At 44.1% G+C, this 18,470-nt stretch overlaps 1 long non-coding RNA gene across 1 annotated transcript in view; it reads right to left on the reverse strand.

Annotated features, from left to right (window-relative positions):
- Window positions 1-16,209: 16,209 nt before the first annotated feature.
- LOC117345531 overlaps window positions 16,210-18,470 on the reverse strand; it is a 54,053-nt gene continuing 51,792 nt past the window's right edge. The window contains exons 2-3 of the long non-coding RNA XR_004536454.1: window positions 17,469-17,514; window positions 16,210-16,555 (exon numbers count right to left, since the gene is read on the reverse strand). This is a non-coding gene — a long non-coding RNA (uncharacterized LOC117345531). The remainder of the gene's footprint in view (window positions 16,556-17,468; window positions 17,515-18,470) is intronic.

Here is an 18,470-nt window from a genome sequence, read left to right on the forward strand (position 1 = left end):
TGAGAAAATAATGGGAGTAGAATCCCTGGTTGTGCTGTGACCTGGGTACTGGCTCTATTGCTCTTGCTTGGAGGAGAGCTTTTATCTCTCTGGAGATGAGTTCTGGCTGCGGTTCCCTGCAGTTTCTTTTTGATGGGTTGGATGTTGGGTGGTTGCGGAATCTGATGCGGTATCCGTTTTTTATGATTCGCAGCACCCATTTGTCTGTTGTTATCCTTTCCCAGGCTTTGTGGAAAACAGAGAGGCAGCCCCCCTACTGGGGTGGGGGGCGTTGTTGATGAGTCAAAAACTGGGCCCCGCCTTTGTGCCAGTGGAAGTGGCTGGCTTGTGCTGTTTTCGTTCCCTCTGGCGCTGCCTTTGCTGGTAAGGGGCGCTGGGCTGTTGTGCTTTCTGTCTGTGTGATGGCCATCTGGTCTGGCTGTCATACCGCCTTACATTGGTGTTGTGTCAGCGGTACTGGTTGATGTTGTGCCGTCTTGGTGCCGCGGCTTTTACAAGGCCATCTGAAGAGAGGGTTTGGAGAGTAGTGCAATGTTCTTTCATTTTGTCCACTGCTTCTGTCACTTTGTCTCTGAATAAGTTCTCCCCTGAGCATGGCGCGTCTGCGATACGCTCATGGGTGTCCTCTCGGAGCCCTGAGGCTTGTAGCCATGCCAGGCATCTGGCTGCTTTGGCTACTCCAGCTGGGCGGGTTGAGGTCGCTTTTATCATATGTTTTCCACATTATTCCATATCCTGCAGTATGTGAGCTATTCAGGCTTTTCCCTCCGGGTGTAGCGTGTCCAGGGTTTCCTCTACTCTCCTCCGGAAGGCATTATTGTACAGGATAAGGTGGAATAAGTGAGTATCAATTTTTGCATTTAGCATGGAGCCATGGTAGACCTTTTTAGCGGTGGAATCCAGGGTCCTGTTTTCCTTGCCCGGGGGGTCGTTGGCATGAGGGCGGTTGCTCTTAGCTTTTTTGAGTGCAGATTCTACTATGATAGATTGGTGAGGGAGCTGTGGTTTGTCAAAGCCTGGTGCCTCACTGATCTGATATTTTTGGTCTAGTTTCTTGGACACTGGGGTCTTCCAGATCTCGTCCCGGTGATCTAGTAGCATCTTGTGAGCTGGTAGTGCCGCTGTGGCTTTTTTGCACTTTCAGGAATTTTAGCAGTCCCGGTGCTTCGTTTGTCGCCTCTGGCTCCGGTGTTGGAGGAAGTGCTAGCTGGGTGGCCACCTTCTGAAGGAACTTGGAATAGGTGAGGTCTTCTGCGGGAGTGTCAGACTGTGATGTCCCAGTCACAGACTCTGTGTCTGGGGTCTCCCTGGTTGCTGATGTATGTGGGCTGCTTTTTTTTGAAGCGTAGCTCTGACTGTGGTCAGAGGCATAGCCTCCTGTGGTCGGTGAGTGTGATGCCGCTGTCTCTGCTCCATGTCTCCCTGCCTGTGATGGTTGCCACACTTGTTCTGCATTTGGTGCTGGACTTCTTGTGAGATTAATCTGCTGAATAGATTGAGTAGTTGTTGGTGGTCCATGGTGGTGGCTGGTTGGTCGGGGGCACTGGCGCTGTGTGGGTGGTCCTCCCATTGGCAAGACCTGCCCCTGCTCCTGGCTCTGTGGTGGTATCTGTGTCATCTTGGTGAGACTGAAGAGGCAGAGGAGGAGGAGGAAGAGGAAGTTGTCCTGTATCGCTTCCTTCTTTTTCCACTTTTGCAGCTTTGATGCTTGTTGTTTCTTGTGTCTTGGCTGTTTAGATGGACAGAGTCAGTGGTCATGCTTAAAAAAACTGTGCCTTTAAGGGGGGCGGATCCTGGCGGGCTGACATCATCGAGAGCTGGAATCGGGGCAGCCGTTGGCTTCAGGCTGCAAGCAGCATGGTGCTGTGCTGTGTCAGCGCACTGGAGGAAGCAGGCGGAGGGGATAGGAGACCCTTGGCTGCTGCCATTGCAGTTTGTGCTCCCGCGGGTGGCCCGATCCTCAGAGCAGCCATTGGAGAGACTTTTGGCGGGCCCGACAGTGGCCCGGTCCTCAGGGCAGCTGTCGGGGAGGCTTTTAGCAGGCCGGACAGCTTCAGGAGCAGTCTGCCTTGCTGTTGTTGGGCGTCTTCAGGCTGCAGGTAAGTCAGGTCTATGGCTTGGAGTCCCGGGGAAGCTCTTGTTGGAGTCGGGTGTGCTAGAGGGGTTCTTTGTGTATTTTTTGGTTGGTTTCTTTCCTTCCTCCGTTGGTCTTCTCCCGGGTTCTGTAGGGATTGGAGCCGGTTTCTTAGAGCCCTCGGAGACATATTTAGGCATTGAGGGCAGGCAGTCATGAGTCCCAAGGCAGTGGACACACACCTCGTGGGGGTCCGTGGAGCTCATTTTCCTTTTGCAGTCCAGGCATTTCTTGAAACCTGGTTTTGCTGCAGGTTTTTCTGTTCTTTCTGCCATTGTTTTCTTTTCTTTTTGAATGGAGAGCGTGATCCGTCTGTTTGGAAGGGCGGATGAACTAAACTGGATTAGTGAGGGCCAGCACAGTTATATTGTCACCAGCTGGGCCCGCAAGGGAACTGCGGGGGACCGCCGACTGGTAGCAGCATGACCCTGGCGCGGCTCCCAAAGGGGGAGACCCTAAACAGTAGTGAAGTTCTCTGGCTTAACAATAATAATAAGCCAACACGTACTCAGACTATTGCAATAAGTTGAATTCACCCAAAACAAGAAAAACACAAAAACTATTTCACTGGCTTTTCCTCTTCCAACAAACAGTTCATAGTAGCCAGTTGTAGTCCAGCGAATAAACTTAAGCTTTGTCCCAGGTAGAAACATAGAAACATAGAAAAAAGCAGCAGAAAAGGGCTATAGCTCACCAAGTCTGCCCATTCCAAGTATCCCCTCCCCTGAATTTACTCCCTTAACGATCCCACGTGAATATCCCATTTTCTCTTAAAATCCGTCACGCTGCTGGCCTTTATCACCTGGAGTGGGAGTCTGTTCCAATGATCCACTACTCTTTCGGTGAAGAAGTACTTCCTGGAGTCGCCATGAAACTTCCCTCCCCTGATTTTCAGCGGATGCCCTCTGGTGGTCGAGGGTCCCATGAGCCAGAAGATATCATCTTCTGACTCGATGTGTCCCGTGATGTACTTATATGTTTCAATCATATCTCCCCGTTCTCTTCTTTCCTCAAGTGAGTACAGCCGCAATTTTTTAAATCTTTCTTCATACGTGAGATCCTTGAGCCCCAAGACCATCCTGGTGGCCGTTCGCTGAACCGACTCGATCCTCAGCACATTCTTTCGGTAGTGTGGTCTCCAAAACTGAACACAGTACTCCAAGTGAGGCCTCACCATGGCTCTGTACAACGGCATCATAACTTCAGGTCTCCTGCTGACGAAACCTCTGCGGATACACCCCATCATTTGTCTTGCCCTGGAGGAAGCCTTCTCCACTTGATTGGCAACCTTCATGTCCTCACTAATGATCACCCCTAGGTCGCGTTCCGCCGTGGTCCTAACCAAGGTCTCACCATTTAGTACATAAGTTCTACGCGGGTTTCTCTTACCCAGATGCATTATCTTGCATTTTTTAGCATTGAAGCCTAGCTGCCAAGTAGTTGACCATTGTTCCAGCAACAGTAGGTCGTGTGTCATATTATCAGGTAATAAGATTTTGGTTACTATGTTGCAAAGTTTGGCGTCGTCGGCGAACACTGATACCCTTCCTCTAAGTCCTTGCGTCATATCTCTTATGAATAAGTTAAATAGAATCGGGCCCAGGACCGAGCCCTGCGGCACTCCACTGATCACGTCCGATGCTTCGGATGGGGTACCGTTCACCACCACCTTCTGAAGTCTACCGCTCAGCCAAATCCCCAACCCATGTAGTTAGAGTGTCTCCTAATCCTATCGATTTCAGCTTGTTCAGTAATCTTCGATGAGGGACGCTATCAAATGCTTTACTGAAGTCCAAATATACCACGTCCAGTGACTCTCCGGCGTCCAGTTGTCTAGTAACCCAGTCAAAAAAGCTAATCAGATTAGATTGGCAGGATCTGCCCTGGGTGAACCCGTGTTGGTGTGGATCACGCAGTTTTTCTTTGTCTAGGATTGTGTCAAGATTCTGTTTGATCAGTGTTTCCATGAGTTTACACACTATAGACGTGAGACTCACTGGTCTGTAGTTTGCTGTCTCTGTCCTGCAGCCCTTTTTGTGGAGTGGGATTACGTTGGCGGTTTTCCAGTCCAAGGGGACCCTTCCTGTGCTTAGGGAAAGATTGAAAAGAACAGATAATGGTTCTGCCAGGACTTCTCTTAACTCCCTGAGTATTCTGGGGTGTAGGTTATCCGGTCCCATGGCTTTGTTTACCTTGAGTCTTGATAGTTCGTCATAGACGCTACTGGGAGTAAATTCAAAATCTTGAAACAGGTCTTTCTGGTTATCTCCCGTCTGCAGCTGTGGACCAGCTCCCGGCGCTTCGCGGGTGAACACTGAACAGAAGTATTTGTTTAGTAGTTCTGCCTTCTCAGAATCTGATTCCGCAAAGTTACCGTCCGATTGCTTCAGGCGTACTATCCCATCTTTGTTTCTTTTCCTGTCACTAATATAGCTGAAGAAAGATTTATCCCCTTTCTTAATTTTCCGTGCTAGCTCTTCCTCCATTCGGAGTTTGGCTTCTCTGACTGCTGTTTTGACAGCTTTAGATCTGTCTAGATAGTCCTCTTTTGCCCCATCTCTGCCTAAATGTTTGTAGGTGATAAATGCGTCTTTTTTCTGTTTAACTAGGTCTGAAATTTCTTTACTGAACCATTGGGGTCTTTTGTTTCTCCTGCATTTACTTACTGTCTTTATGTATCGGTCTGTTGCTTCGTGTAGGATGGACTTCAGAGACGACCATATATCCTCCACATTGTCAGATATTGCTTGTTTATGTAGCTCCTGATGGACAAAATCTCCCATGCGGTTGAAGTCTGTGCCTCTAAAGTTGAGAACCCTTGTTGCTGTGTTTGTCTTAGGGAAACCTTTCTTGAAGTTGAGCCATACCATATTATGGTCGCTGGAGGCCAGTGTGTCTCCTACTGAGACTTCCGTGACACTATCTCCGTTGGTGAGAACTAGGTCTAGTAACGCCTGGTCCCTGGTGGGCTCCAATACCAATTGCTTGAGACGTGCACCCTTTATGGAGGTTAATATTCTTTTGCTGCTACCCGTAGTCGCGGAGAGTTTGTTCCAATCTGCATCTGGCATGTTGAAGTCTCCTAGCATTACTGTGTCCCCGCGCAGTGTGATGTTCTCTATATCCTCGATTAATTCCATGTCTTTGTCCTCCTGTTGCCTGGGAGGTCTATATATCACCCCAAGATATAGGCATTTTTCATTCCCTCTGGCAAGGTTCACCCAGAGGGATTCCCCGGTGTATCTAACATCTGTGATTCTGGTGGTTTTGATGCTTTCCTTAGTGTATAGCGCTACTCCTCCTCCCAATTTACCCTCTCGGTCGCAACGAAGTAGGTTGTACCCTGGTTTACTTATGGTAAGTAAACATAAGTTCAAGACAACATCCTGGCAGCTTTACACAGCTTCAAACCAGGAAACAAAACAAAGGAAACACTTTTCCACCTCTTCCTAGAGACCTGGGCTTTCAGTAATACAGTCCTGTTCTTCACCAGGCTCCTGCACAATAAACCACAAAATAAAACTTCAGAGCAATGCAGTTTGTAAACTTTGCCTCTTTAGGCTACAGCAACTCTCCAGCCTCTGGAGACTGGGAACAGAATTGCTGGGTCCCCTTTTAATGATGGCTTTTACAAACACCTGCAAAAATCCCAACCCTTTGGGGAACCCTCCCCAATTCTGTAAGTCACTGGCTCTTGATGCAGCAAACAAAAACACAAAAAGAAAACTACACCAGCTTTCTTCTGGCTCAGTCCCAGCTGATGTAGAGTAGTTCAATTAGTGCTGTGCACAACTACAGCACAGCTTCCAGCCCAGCCCCCACTACTGTGCAACACCAAAAAAAACCTTATCAAAACAGTTCCTTGGAAGCTACTTCATTCAGTAAATTGTCCCCAACAAAAATCCAAAATTAATCACTGGCAAGAAATTGCCAAACTCAAGTCCATCAGTTCCAGTTCAACTCCAGGCATTTCAAACTCTGCTATCTCCATGCATTCCTCTGGAACTTCCAGCTCTGTAGTCTCCTGGGGTGTAGAGCCTTCCCATTCCATGGGCTCCTGGCTTGTGCCTTGCCTTTGCCTGGCCAGAAGAGCCCTATCTGCCTGGGTTGCCTGTTTCACAGTCTTTGAGAGCTGTTTTAAGGTGTTTAAGCCACTCCCTAGCTTACTTGGCTGGGGCACAGGTTTGATTGATCTCTGGCTCCCTCTCAGTTCACTGGGAATATTGCTGTTGGGGAACTGATTGAATTTCCTAAGGGAGTTTGCTCTCTTAACAGGCTCTGGCTCTAGAATGGGTTCCAGCTCGGGGTCAGGTTCATGCTCCTCAGGATAGGCAGCCCTGTCCTCAGCAGCCTCCGAGGGACTACCTTTAACTGGTTTCTTGCCTCGGGGAACTGGTTTAGTGCCTGTCTTACTCCTGACAGGTTCATCCCTGGGGATGGAAATGTCACAATATATAAGGCTACCTGCACATGCTCAGATGAGGCTCCCAAAAGCCTCACCTGAGCTCTGGGAGAGCAATTCCGAATTGGGAACATAGATGACGTCACCAAAAGTGGGGCTGACTTATACTGTTTGTCCATGGAGAAAATTGCTGATTCCCAGCACTTTCTTCACCTTGTTTTGCCTCTCCCTCAGGAACAGGCCAGGTCTCCCACCATGTTATTTGTGGTTTCACCATATTCATGATGGTTTTTAATAGAAAACAGCGAATAACATATGAAAAAATTATTTGTGGTTTTTCTGTATTTGCGGGTCTGTTAATCCTCTATCACAGCAAATACGGAGGGAGAAGTGTAATGCTCCTGTATCGCTCCATGGTGCAACCTCATCTGGAGTATTGCGTTCAGTTCTGGTCTCCTTATCTCAAGAAAGATATAGTGGTGCTAGAAAAGGTTCAAAGAAGAGTGACCAAGATGATAAAGGGGATGGAACTCCTTTCATATGAGGAAAGACTAAAATGGTTAGGGCTCTTCAGCTTGGAAAAGAGACGGCTGAGGGGAGGTAAGATTGAAGTCGGTAGCATGGCATATTGTTACTCCTTGGGTTTTGGCCAGGTACTAGTGACCTGGATTGGCCACCGTGAGAACGGGCTACTTGGCTTGATGGACCATAGTCTGACCCAGTAAGGTTATTCTTATGTTCTTATATTCACTAAGGCATTTTATCCCACCAAAAGTTAACGTGTGGGCAATTACATTATTGTTTCTCTAAGCTGAGCAGGAGACCTGCAACTTCATTGCCACCAGTGGAGGGTGGTACCTCAACAGTGGCATAGCTATGGAGGTTGGCACCTGGGGTGATGGCATCTGGCATCGCTGCGCTGTTCACCCCTGCTCCTCCCTGCTGCACGAGTGTCCCCCAGCTTTTGCGCATCTCCCCGCCCCCACGTACTTCTTCAAGCTTTCGCCGGTGCGAGCAGCATCTTCTACCTTACCAGGACATGATGTCAGAAGAGAACCAATAAATTAATGGCTGTAATGTATTAAATTTTTCTGAGTAGAGGCAGTAGTCAGTACATAAAAATTCAATTAATGCCACACTCTTTTATATCTTAATGTTCTTAATATCACTAATTGATTACAGAAATTTCATACTTGTTTTATCATCTCATAGCAAAATCATTCCAGACTTCTTTCAAAATCTTTATACGGCCTCAGCGGCTACACTTGAGTGTCATATTTCATGTAATACTCGAGCCTGAAAGTAGCCAGCCTCCTCATCAGCCTTTAAGTAATTTTCTTAATGTTTAAATATAATTTAAATAAATATATAACTTAGGGTTCCTTTTACTAAGATGCATTAGGGCATTAATGCGCGAAATAGCAAGCGCTAAATTGCTATGTGCGCTATCCGCTAATGTCAGTGTTGAGCTGGCATTAGTTCTAGCTGCGTAGCGCGGGTTTAGCGCACGCTAAAATGCTGCATGCGCTAAAATCACTAATGCAGCTTAGTAAAAGGAGCCCTTAGAGTTAATAGAAAACTTCTTTTGTGATTATACTGAATGGGGCTCCGAAAGAGTGGAGAACGGAAGCACACAGACTGTATTTTGCTATGAAATTTCTGTAATCAATTGGTGATATTAAGAACATTAAGATATAAAAGAATGTGGCATTAATTGAATTTTTAAGTAAGAAGGGAACCAAGGCACAGGCCTAGTGGTTGGAGCTACAGCCTCAGCACCTTGAGGATGTGGGTTCAAATCCTGCACAGCTCCTTTATGGTCCTGAGCAAGTCACTCGGTCTTCCATTGCCCCAGGTATGTTAGATAGATTGTGAGCCCACAAGGACAGATAGGGAAAATGCTTGAGTACCTGATTATAAACCACTTAGATAACCTTGGTAGGCAGAATATAAATACCTTAAATCAATAAATCTTATTTTGATAAGTGCCAATTTGCAGAAACAAAATTCTATGTTTTGACATTGTTTCAGATCATTGATTGAACCATATCTACGTCGTTCTCTTCTTGGTTAGGTTGAGAACTTTCCAGCACCTCCTCGTCTATTGGTAAATAATTGGCGATAAATACCAATAATTGGTATTAACAAGCACTAACTGACACCAATTTACTTTTGCATACTTAACAGATCTATGCCTATTCTGTATGCAGTGTGCCTATCTTCTCTGGTGCACCAATGAAAAGGAGGTATTAATGGGGGATGGGCATGAACATTCTGATTATTCTTCCTTGCAGTTTATTAAATAGGTGAATTATGCACTGAACTGCCTCATTAGGTACCATCATTTATGCCAATCATAAACATGGCATATGCGCTTGCTTCTAGAGATTGGTGCCTAAACTGCAGACTTACGCTAGCGTTCCATATCAGATTTGGCATGCAACTCTGCCAGAATATTAGTTTAGCACTCGTTCTATGGTGCCTAACTTTTAGTGTACACAGAAAGACAGCAGAGTGGTGGCATTGTTATATTCATCTTGGATTTGTTACCGAGTGTCTTATTCTACATTTATTGATTTTATCTTATGACATATTTTGCATTGTGTGGTCCGGTCTGACACACTGTAAGCCTCCTGAGGCTGGCCAAGCTGGACGAAACACATGCGTGTCGAGTCGTTGAATTAATAAAGTGCATCTTTTGGACATCTCCACTGTCTTTCTGTGTGATATCAACTTGTGGAGGTGTGCTGTGCCTAACTTTTAGTGCCATTTAAAAAATTGCCCCAGATGACAAATGAAACCAAAATTCTTTATAGTTGTTGGAGGCAGGTAAAAAATAATAATAATAAAAAATCTGACTGCGCTAGTATATGAAAGCCCCTGTTTAACAGGCAAAAAGCCTGTAGGGAAGATGGAACTAGTACACAGGAGATACAAGAAAGAGGGAGACAGAGAAAGGACTAATGTGGATGTGGTAAACATAAAGGAGGTGAAGGGTGAAAGAAATTGGAACGTGTGTTGACATATGAAGGCTAAAGACTTCCAGGCAGGGGAACACTGGGTTTTCTGAAGAAGAGGTAGTCCGTGGAGGGCTGGATATATATATATTGTGGCTCCTACAGTAAGATGGATTTAAGAGCACCCACCCCTTGATTTAATTATTAACCTCCCCCCCCTTTTACAAAACCATAGTGTAGTTTATAGTGCCGGCCGTGGCAGTAATAGCTCCGAAACTCCTAGGAATTCTTTGAGCATTGGAGCTGTTACCACCATAGCTGGTGCTAAAAGCCGCCCTACGGTTTTGTAAAAAAAAAAAAAAAAAAAGGGGGGGGTTTAAATAAATTGTAGGTTTAACAGTTTTCCATGCTAGTGAAGTATGAGGGCCCTTTTAATGTTAGGCCTTAATCTGTAGTTTGCCTAGTTTATATGGATTTTGTACTCCATCAAAATTTAGAAAGGCTAGGGGACACTCAATGAAGTTACAGGAAAATCTTTTAAAACAAATAGGGGCAAATATTTTTTCACTGAGAGAATAGTTAAGCTCTGGAACATGTTGCCAGAGGATGTGGTAAGAGCGGTTACCATAACTGGGTTTAAAAAAGGTTTGGGCAAGTTCCTGGAGGAAAAGTCCATAGTTTGCTGTTGAGACAGACATGGGGGAAGCTACTACTTGCCCTGGATTGGTAGCATGCAATGTTGCTACTATTTGGGTTTTTGCAAAGTACTTGTGACCTGGATTGGCCACCATGAAATGGGATACTGGACTTGATGGACCATTGCTCTGACCAAGTAAGACTATTCTTATGTTCAATATGGCTCTGAATTCATGGGTAGAATCTGAGATCTAATGACTTACAGATTTTACATGAGGATCTCAGGAAAGTCCTAATGTCTCTCACACATAGTTTTCATTCCATGCTGTTTAATGTCAAGCTTTTGAGTATATGTTCTGTCCTCTGGACTTTCTCAGTCTTTTGTGATTGCCATAGACAGAAGGGGTCAATATTCAAATCCTGTTAACCAGGTAGAGATGTGGCCCAATGGTTAGAGCAGCTGCCTCAGCATCCTGAGTTTGTAGGTTCAATCCCCAGCTGCTTAACCCTCCATTGTCCCAGGTACAAAATAAGTACCTGTATATAATAAGTAAATCACTTTGATTGTAATCACAGAAAGGTGGTATATCAAGTCCATCTCCACTCCATCCCATATTCTGTGGTTTTGGGGGTAGAGGCAGCACTTAAACAGATAAATATCCAGTTTGGCTGGCACTTATGGCCTCTTTTACAAAGCTGCACTAGCGGCTGCGCTGCGCTAAACGGCCCTGAAGCCCATCGAGATTTAAAGGGCTTCGGGGCTTTGTTGGTTCTAGACATGGCCCAGTATTGAATATCCTGGCACAGTGGCCAGCATTAAAAAAAAATAACACTGACCACTGCCTGCTAAATATTACACCCAGAATGCCTGAAATCACTTTTATTTCCAGGTATTTCATTTGTGTTTGACATTTTTTGAAAAGACATGCTGGGTGTTTGTTCTGTTTTCTTAGCAAGACCATGGCGGGACATTAGTTATTTATAAAACTTTTATACCCCTTCTCCATAGAAAAATTGATCAGAGCAGTATGGAAGCAAATAAATAAAAATGATCATTGCAGGGATCATGTATCTAATCTATTCTCAACAAGAAATCAAATCTCAGATTATCCTGAGTTGAGATCTATAAATCTCTTGTGTTTTCAAAGCTAAATGATGAGTTTTATTCTGTTTACAGAGAGTACAATAGTTGTCAAGTCGTACATTAACAGGCTGCACACAATACTGTGACTCATTAGATGAATGAAAAGCCTTTGCTTGGTAAGCATCTATAGGCATGAGAATATCAAATTAACCTTAAATTTGCACTTTGCAAGGACAATTAACCCAGCATAAGTTTCAGGAAATTGCCCGTGTTTCCGTTTTAGTGAAGTTCCCTCTTCAGTGTCTATTAGCATTACAATTCATCAGGAGCACAGGCAGGAAGATCCACAAAGCAAGGTCTTTCCGAGTTAGGCAACAGAAACAGAGTTTCTGAAACCTCAGTGGTGGAATTCTGGTGCTGGAATCTGCATTCATGGGCCGATGTCAAGAGCTTTGGTGTAGACCACTCAGACGTTCTGTAATGAGCAGTATAAAAAAAAACCCAAAACAAAACTTGGAACGGTGCAGAAAAATAGCTCCTTGATGTTAAACACTAATTGCATGCATGTGCAATAGAGAATGGCATGGGGATGGGCACCTGTAAGAACATAAAAATAGCCTTACTGGGTCAGACCAATGGTCCATCAAGCCCAGTAGCCTGTTCTCACAGTGGCCAATCCAGGTCCCTAGTACCTGGCCAAAACCCAAGGAGTAGCAACATTCCATGCTACCGATCCAGGGCAAGCAGTGGTTAACCCCGGGGCGGGGATGGAGACAGAGCCTAAGGGGATGAGGTGGGTTTGAGGACAAAGCCCGCAGGGTGATGGGGACAGGGACAAACTTTGTCCCTGTGTCATTCTCTAACTTGAGACTAGTATCATAGACAGGGGGTGGGTAAGCAGAGTGGGCAGACTTGATGGGCTGTAGCCCTTTTCTGCCGTCATCTTCTATGTTTCTATGTTTCTATCAGTATATAAAACCTTAACACATCTTAGACAATTGACAATTGAATTCAATGATTAACACCCCCCCTCCCTGCAGAAGCTGCTTTTGGATTTAAATGACATCATTTGTGTCTAGTCTGCCTTTGATATGGCAACAAGAGTCTTGTCTGCTGATCAGACTTCTACCATCTGTACTATTTGGGTTTTTGCAAGCTACTTGTGACTTGGATTGGCCCCCATGAAGACGGGATACTGGGCTAGGTGGACCATTGGTCTGATCCAGTGAGGCTATTCACACTTGGAATACTGTGTACACTTGGAATACTGTGTCCAACACTGGTCTCCATACCTAAAAAAGGATATAACCCTGCTGGAAAGGGTGCAGAGGCGAGCCACGAAGCTAGTAAAAGGTATGGAAAATTTGAGCTACAAAGAACGCCTCGAAGGACTGGGACTGTTCACCCTCGAGAGGAGGAGACTGCGAGGAGCTATGATTGAGACTTTTAAAATACTGAATGGATTCGATAAAATTGAGCAAGAAACATCGTTGTTCACATTGTCAAAAGTGACACAGACAAAAGGTCATGGACTGAGGCTGAGGGGCAGCAGACTCAGGACAAATGTCAGGAAGTTCTGTTTCACACAGCGAGTGGTGGATGCTTGGAATGCTCTCCCAGAGGAGGTGGTGACAGAGACTACCATTCTGGGTTTCAAGCGTAAGTTGGATGCACATCTCCTTGCAAATCACTTTGAGGGATATGGGTAATCAGGGTCTCCATCTGGGAGCACCTGGCTTGGCCTCCGCGAGTGCGGGTCGCCGGAATAGATGGACCTAAAGTCTGATCCGGTGAAGGCGTTTCTAGTACAGTATTGGGGTTCAAGAAGGGATTGGGCAACTTTCTGAAGAAAAGGGGATAGAAGAGTACGGATAGAGGACTACTACACAGGTCCTGGACCTGATGGGCCTCCGCGTGTGCGGACTGCTGGGCATGATGGACCTCTGGTCTGACCCAGCGGAGGCACTGCTTATGTGCTTATATTCTTATGTTCTTATCCTTCCATCATGCGCCCAGTTGCTAAAGCATCTTACTATTACTGCAATAGATTCATCCATCATTGCTAACATCAAGGAGCATTTCTAAAATTTAATTTCTAACTTATTTTCCTGTTTATCCATTACAGAGTGTAGGCTCTCTTCTACACCCATGTTTGAAAAGACAATCCAATTATCTTCCTAGATGATGTAGAAACACAGCAACTGAGTCTTTGGGAAGGTTGTACCAAAACCAGATTGAAATGGAAGTCTGTATTTGTGTTTTATAAACAGTTGTACAGAATATTGCCCCTTTTTATACTTTAATGAAAAGATTTAAATATAAAATAAGTGTTCAAGATGTGTGTTTGAGATGTGCAAATAAGGAGAGTCTATAGGGATGGGGCAGGGATGGAGACGGAGCCCGTGCGGATGGCGTGAGGCTGGGAACATGTCGTGCCACTGACAGAAAAGAGGAGGACCAATGATTCTCGATTTTCTGACTATCTTTTTGTTATAACCAGTCAGTCAAGATGAGGCAAACCAGCTTCCAAGGCTTCTATCACCAGACAAATTTGCATGGCAATTTCATTGACATACATTAGTTGTGGCAGCCACCTATTTCTCTCAAAGCTCATTTGACTAGAAGTATGGCATCTTCATGGGTGGAGTTCCAGGCAGTTCCATCCAAAGAGATCTGTAGAGTGGCTATTTAGTCTACTCTCTATACCTTTATAAGATTCTACAGAGCAGATATTGCAGCTTGAGAGGATGCTGCCTTTGGGTCCTTGGTCTTGCGGGCAGACTCATCTGTCCCACCCTAGATGTCTGATACTGTTTTGATATGTCACCTAACATACAGATTCCTGTGTTTATGTAATAGAATGAAAGATTTGGTTCTTACCTGGATAATCTTCTTTCTAAGAGTATTAATACACACAGGAGTCTGTACAGCCCACACTGTTAGTTTTGCAATTCACCTGCTTTCTGCCTTGGACAACTCTATAGTCCAGAACTGGAGTTCTTTTCCTGTCAGTTGGATGAACATGTATGAATAAATTACCTATAAAGTAATGAGTTTATTGAGTTGTGGAGCTCCTTATGTGTTAGTGCTAGTTGCACACAGCAGGTTGGTTCAGTGATACAACTATGTTGCAAGTTCATGCTAATTATTGTTCTTTTTCATGAGTTACCCACTGGAAGACATTTTTATTTTGCCAAAACAAGGCCTATGTTGGATCATCATTATGGGGAGCATAATTAAAACTTTAAAAGCACCTTCCACTTGCAGGACTGTTGGCAGAAGCAGGGAACAGTGGGTAGAAGTCTCTCTCCTGGGACCACTCCTTTTCTCAATCTATACTTGGAGCGCTGATCTCTTCCCACGGCTTCCAGTATCACCTCTATGCTGAAGACTCCCAGATCTACCTCCCTGTGCCAAATATCTCTAATGAAACCTAGACCAAAGTCTCAAACTGCCTGTCCGACATTGCCATCTGGATGTCTCACCGCCATCTAAAACTGAATATGGCAAAAATAGAGCTGCTCATCTTCCTGCCTAAACCAACCTCTCTGCTTCTCTGTCTCTGTGGACAAAGCTCTCATCCTTCCTGTTTTGTCTGCTCATAATATTGGGGTCATCTTTGACTCCTCTCTCCCTTACCACCCAGACACAACATATCGCTAAAACCTGCCACTTCTTCCTCTATAATATTACCAAAATCTGACCATTCCTCTCTGAGCACACTACCAAAACATTTATTAATGCCCTCATCACTTCGCACTTAAGAGTACTGCAACTCGCTACTCTCAAGCCTTCTGCTTAGCTATCTCCCCCCTCTCCAATTCCTTCAGAATTTGGCTGAACGACATATTCCGGGAGAGCCGCTATACTCATGTTACCCCTCTCATAAAGTCACTTCATTGGCTTCCCATCTGTTTTTGAATACAATTCAGATTCCTCTTACTGACCTACAAATGCACTCACTCAGTTGCCCCTCACTATCTCTCTTCACTTATCTCCCCCTATGATTCTAACCTACAACCCATGAGCTCCGCTCATGGGTAAGTCCCTTCTATCTGTACCCTTCTCTTCAACTGCCAACTTCAGAGTTTGTCCCTTCTGCCTTGCTGCACCATATGCTTGGAACAAGCTACCTGAATCCCTATGACGGGCTCTGTCTCAGGCAGTGTGCAAGGCCCAGTTAAATGCCCACCCCTATGAAAGTTCTTTTGACTCCGAACTCCTCTCACCTTGGGTTCTGATCCCCAACCCTATATGTCATATCTGTCTGTCCAAGTTAGATTGTAAGCTTTTCTGAGCAGGGACCATCTATAAATGTCAAAACATACAGTAGTAGCAGTAGTATACACTGCAGTGGTACCCAACCCTGTCCTGGAGGACCATCAGCCGGTCAGATTTTCAGGCTAGCCCTAATAAATATGCATAGCACAGATCTGCATGCCTGTCACCTCCATTATATGCAAATCTCTCTCATGCATATTCATTAGGGCTATCCCGAAAACCTGACTGGCTAGGTTGGGAACCATTGGTATACAGCATACATATAGAAGCTTTCAAATGGCTTGATAGTAATCAGGATTTAGTACATCAGCCAAAAGAAGTTACTGTTGACCTTCTAAGTTCACAGATAAAAAGTTTATAAATATATCTCTCGTGCAGCTTCAGTCCTGCTCTTACTAACCTTTCAGAGCAGTGATTCACCTCAGCTCAGGGCCCTGAAGTATTGATAGCTATTAAGGGTTGTCACTTGAAATGCTAGCTTTTAAATTAGGCAGCAAAATCTGCCAAAACACCCTGATTGCATTTCAGAAGGATGTGAGAATAATTCTGTTAGTGCAAATGGCTTCTGTAAGAGAAAGTCACTCCGCACTAATTAACTTTATTTATTGCCAGGTTTCCTAATCATAGTAACATAATAAATGAAGGCAAATAAAACCAGCATGGCCCATCCAGTCTGACCAAAAATGTGGCCAGTGTTCTAAATGTGACTCCTCCTTTGTTTTTAAGGTTGTAACTGATGTCTGGTGTAGTCTACCATCCTCTATATCTTTTTTTCTTTAGAATATGAAAGTTATTTTAAGTTTTGCTGCAAGTTGAAATGCTTTGTATTTTTATTCCTTCTTCATTATGAGTCTCTTTGTTTATCCCTCACCCTTTTGAATTCCGCTACTGATTTCTGTGGATAGCATTCCAGACATCTACCACTCTGTGAAAAAGTATTTCCTGATGTTGCTTTTAAGTTTCCTTCCTTGCAACTTCATCTCATGTCCTCTAGTTCTTTTTTTTTGTTTTTGGAAATATCTTCTTCAGCAACCAACAAGGTAACAACTGGAACATGTCACCTACAGCATAGCATAAAAATCCAAAACAAAACAGAGTATGTGAACTCACAAATATAAACCAATGAGTACAAGTAGATTGGGAAAAACAAATACAATAAAACTCACCCTTGGCCCCAAATTTTTAGGAATACCCCAATCTGGTCCCCTCAAAACATCCTCCCCAACCCTTAATCCGCTTCTTTAAACACTACCTCATAGAAGCAGTACATATTCCACAGGGTCTCCCATTATGATGGCCTGCTAGTTTGTCCATTCACATTCAAGGTCCAATGTAGAAAAAAGAAGAACCAGTAGGCAGGCAATCAAAAGGTCTCCTGCACTGAACAAATTAATTAGCCTGTGTTAACATTGTCTGTTGATGTTGTTGTGTCCATAGAGTTATATATTGTCTTTTGGACAAAGCTTTCAATGTCTTCTCTGATCTTATCAACCAGTCTACCATTTCCTGCATTGCTCTATCAGTTAGCTTAGAACAGTTTTAAAAAGGCTTGGATAACTTCTTAAAAGAGAAGTTCATAAACCATTATTAAGATGGATGTAGGGAAATCCACTGTTTATTCCTAAGATAAGCAACATAAAATATGTTTTTCTTTTTGGATCTTGCCAGGTACTCTTGACCTGGGTTGGTCACTATTGGAAACATGATACTGGGCTAAATGGACCTTCAGTCCATTATATTCTTATGTTCTCTTGGTAGAATGATATGATTAATTTTGCTGGAGTTAAATTATAAATTTATTGCCCAAGCCAAGAAATGATTGAATTTTGAATTTCTAACTTGGTTTCTGAAAGACTTGAGCCAGCACTGAGCATCTGCATTCAGACAGTGTCACACCTATTCAGTGGAAAACAAAAGCATGGCTGGATGTGCCAGTAAAAGGAAATATCCCCAGTCTGCAAGAACAATACACACCATGTTAAGCCACTCAGACAAAATTCACTCAGATGACATCATCCACCTGGAGAAAGAAAACAAGTGGGGAGTGGAATAGAACATGTCAACTTTTATTTTTATAACTTCATAATAAATACAAGAGCACATGAATAAAAGCACAATGTATAATGTATTAGTTATCTACCCAGTGTTATTATTTAAAGTTTGTAATATTTGTCTCTATTTGACTATTTTAATATGTACATCGCTTAGAATTTGATTAAGCGATCAATCAAGAAAAATATTAAACTTGAAACTTAAACTTGATATGTATAAAAAGTCCTGTCTCAGGCCTGTCTTAGGGGTGTGTGTCTGTTGGTTCACTGGGTGTACACTCCAGTGCTGGTTATGCAAACTATAAAAATACTACGAGCAAATGAAAGGTTCAAAGAAAATCCAAAGGGCAAAATCAACAGGTACACAAAAGGAAACACATAAAAAAAGACATGACATAGGCCAAGTTTCAGCATATCGCCTGCTTCAAGAGTCCAAACACAATCTCTGAAGGGACAAAGCAAAACACAGTACCACTGAGCAAACTAAAAATGTTTTAAAACATGCAGCAACAGCAAAACAGTCTGGCAGCATTTCTCCTTCAAATGCAATTCAAAACTGTAAGATCACTTTACACATTAGCATCAAAACCACCCAAACAAAACATTTCTGATGATTTATCAGCCCCCTGATAGATACATGATATCCAGTATATCTCCCAGCAACATCACCTCACTGGACCAATCCACTGATGTGTATGATGCCCTCAGTAATCTGAATAGTTCTTGATCACAAGGGCAGCAATTTCTGGCATTCCAAAAAAGAGAGGATCAATATGCCAGATGACATTTTACACTTACCACAACTACCAGTTGTAGTGTCAGTGGCGTGGCAAGGGTGAGAGATGCCTCCCTCACCCTCTCCCCCGCCCCCCACCCCTATCCGCTCCTTCCCCACCCCCTCCTGTCATGCGGGTTCCCCTTCCCC

This window comes from Geotrypetes seraphini, chromosome 1 (genome assembly GCF_902459505.1).
Source record: "Geotrypetes seraphini chromosome 1, aGeoSer1.1, whole genome shotgun sequence".
In the NCBI taxonomy this organism is placed as follows: domain Eukaryota; kingdom Metazoa; phylum Chordata; class Amphibia; order Gymnophiona; family Dermophiidae; genus Geotrypetes; species Geotrypetes seraphini.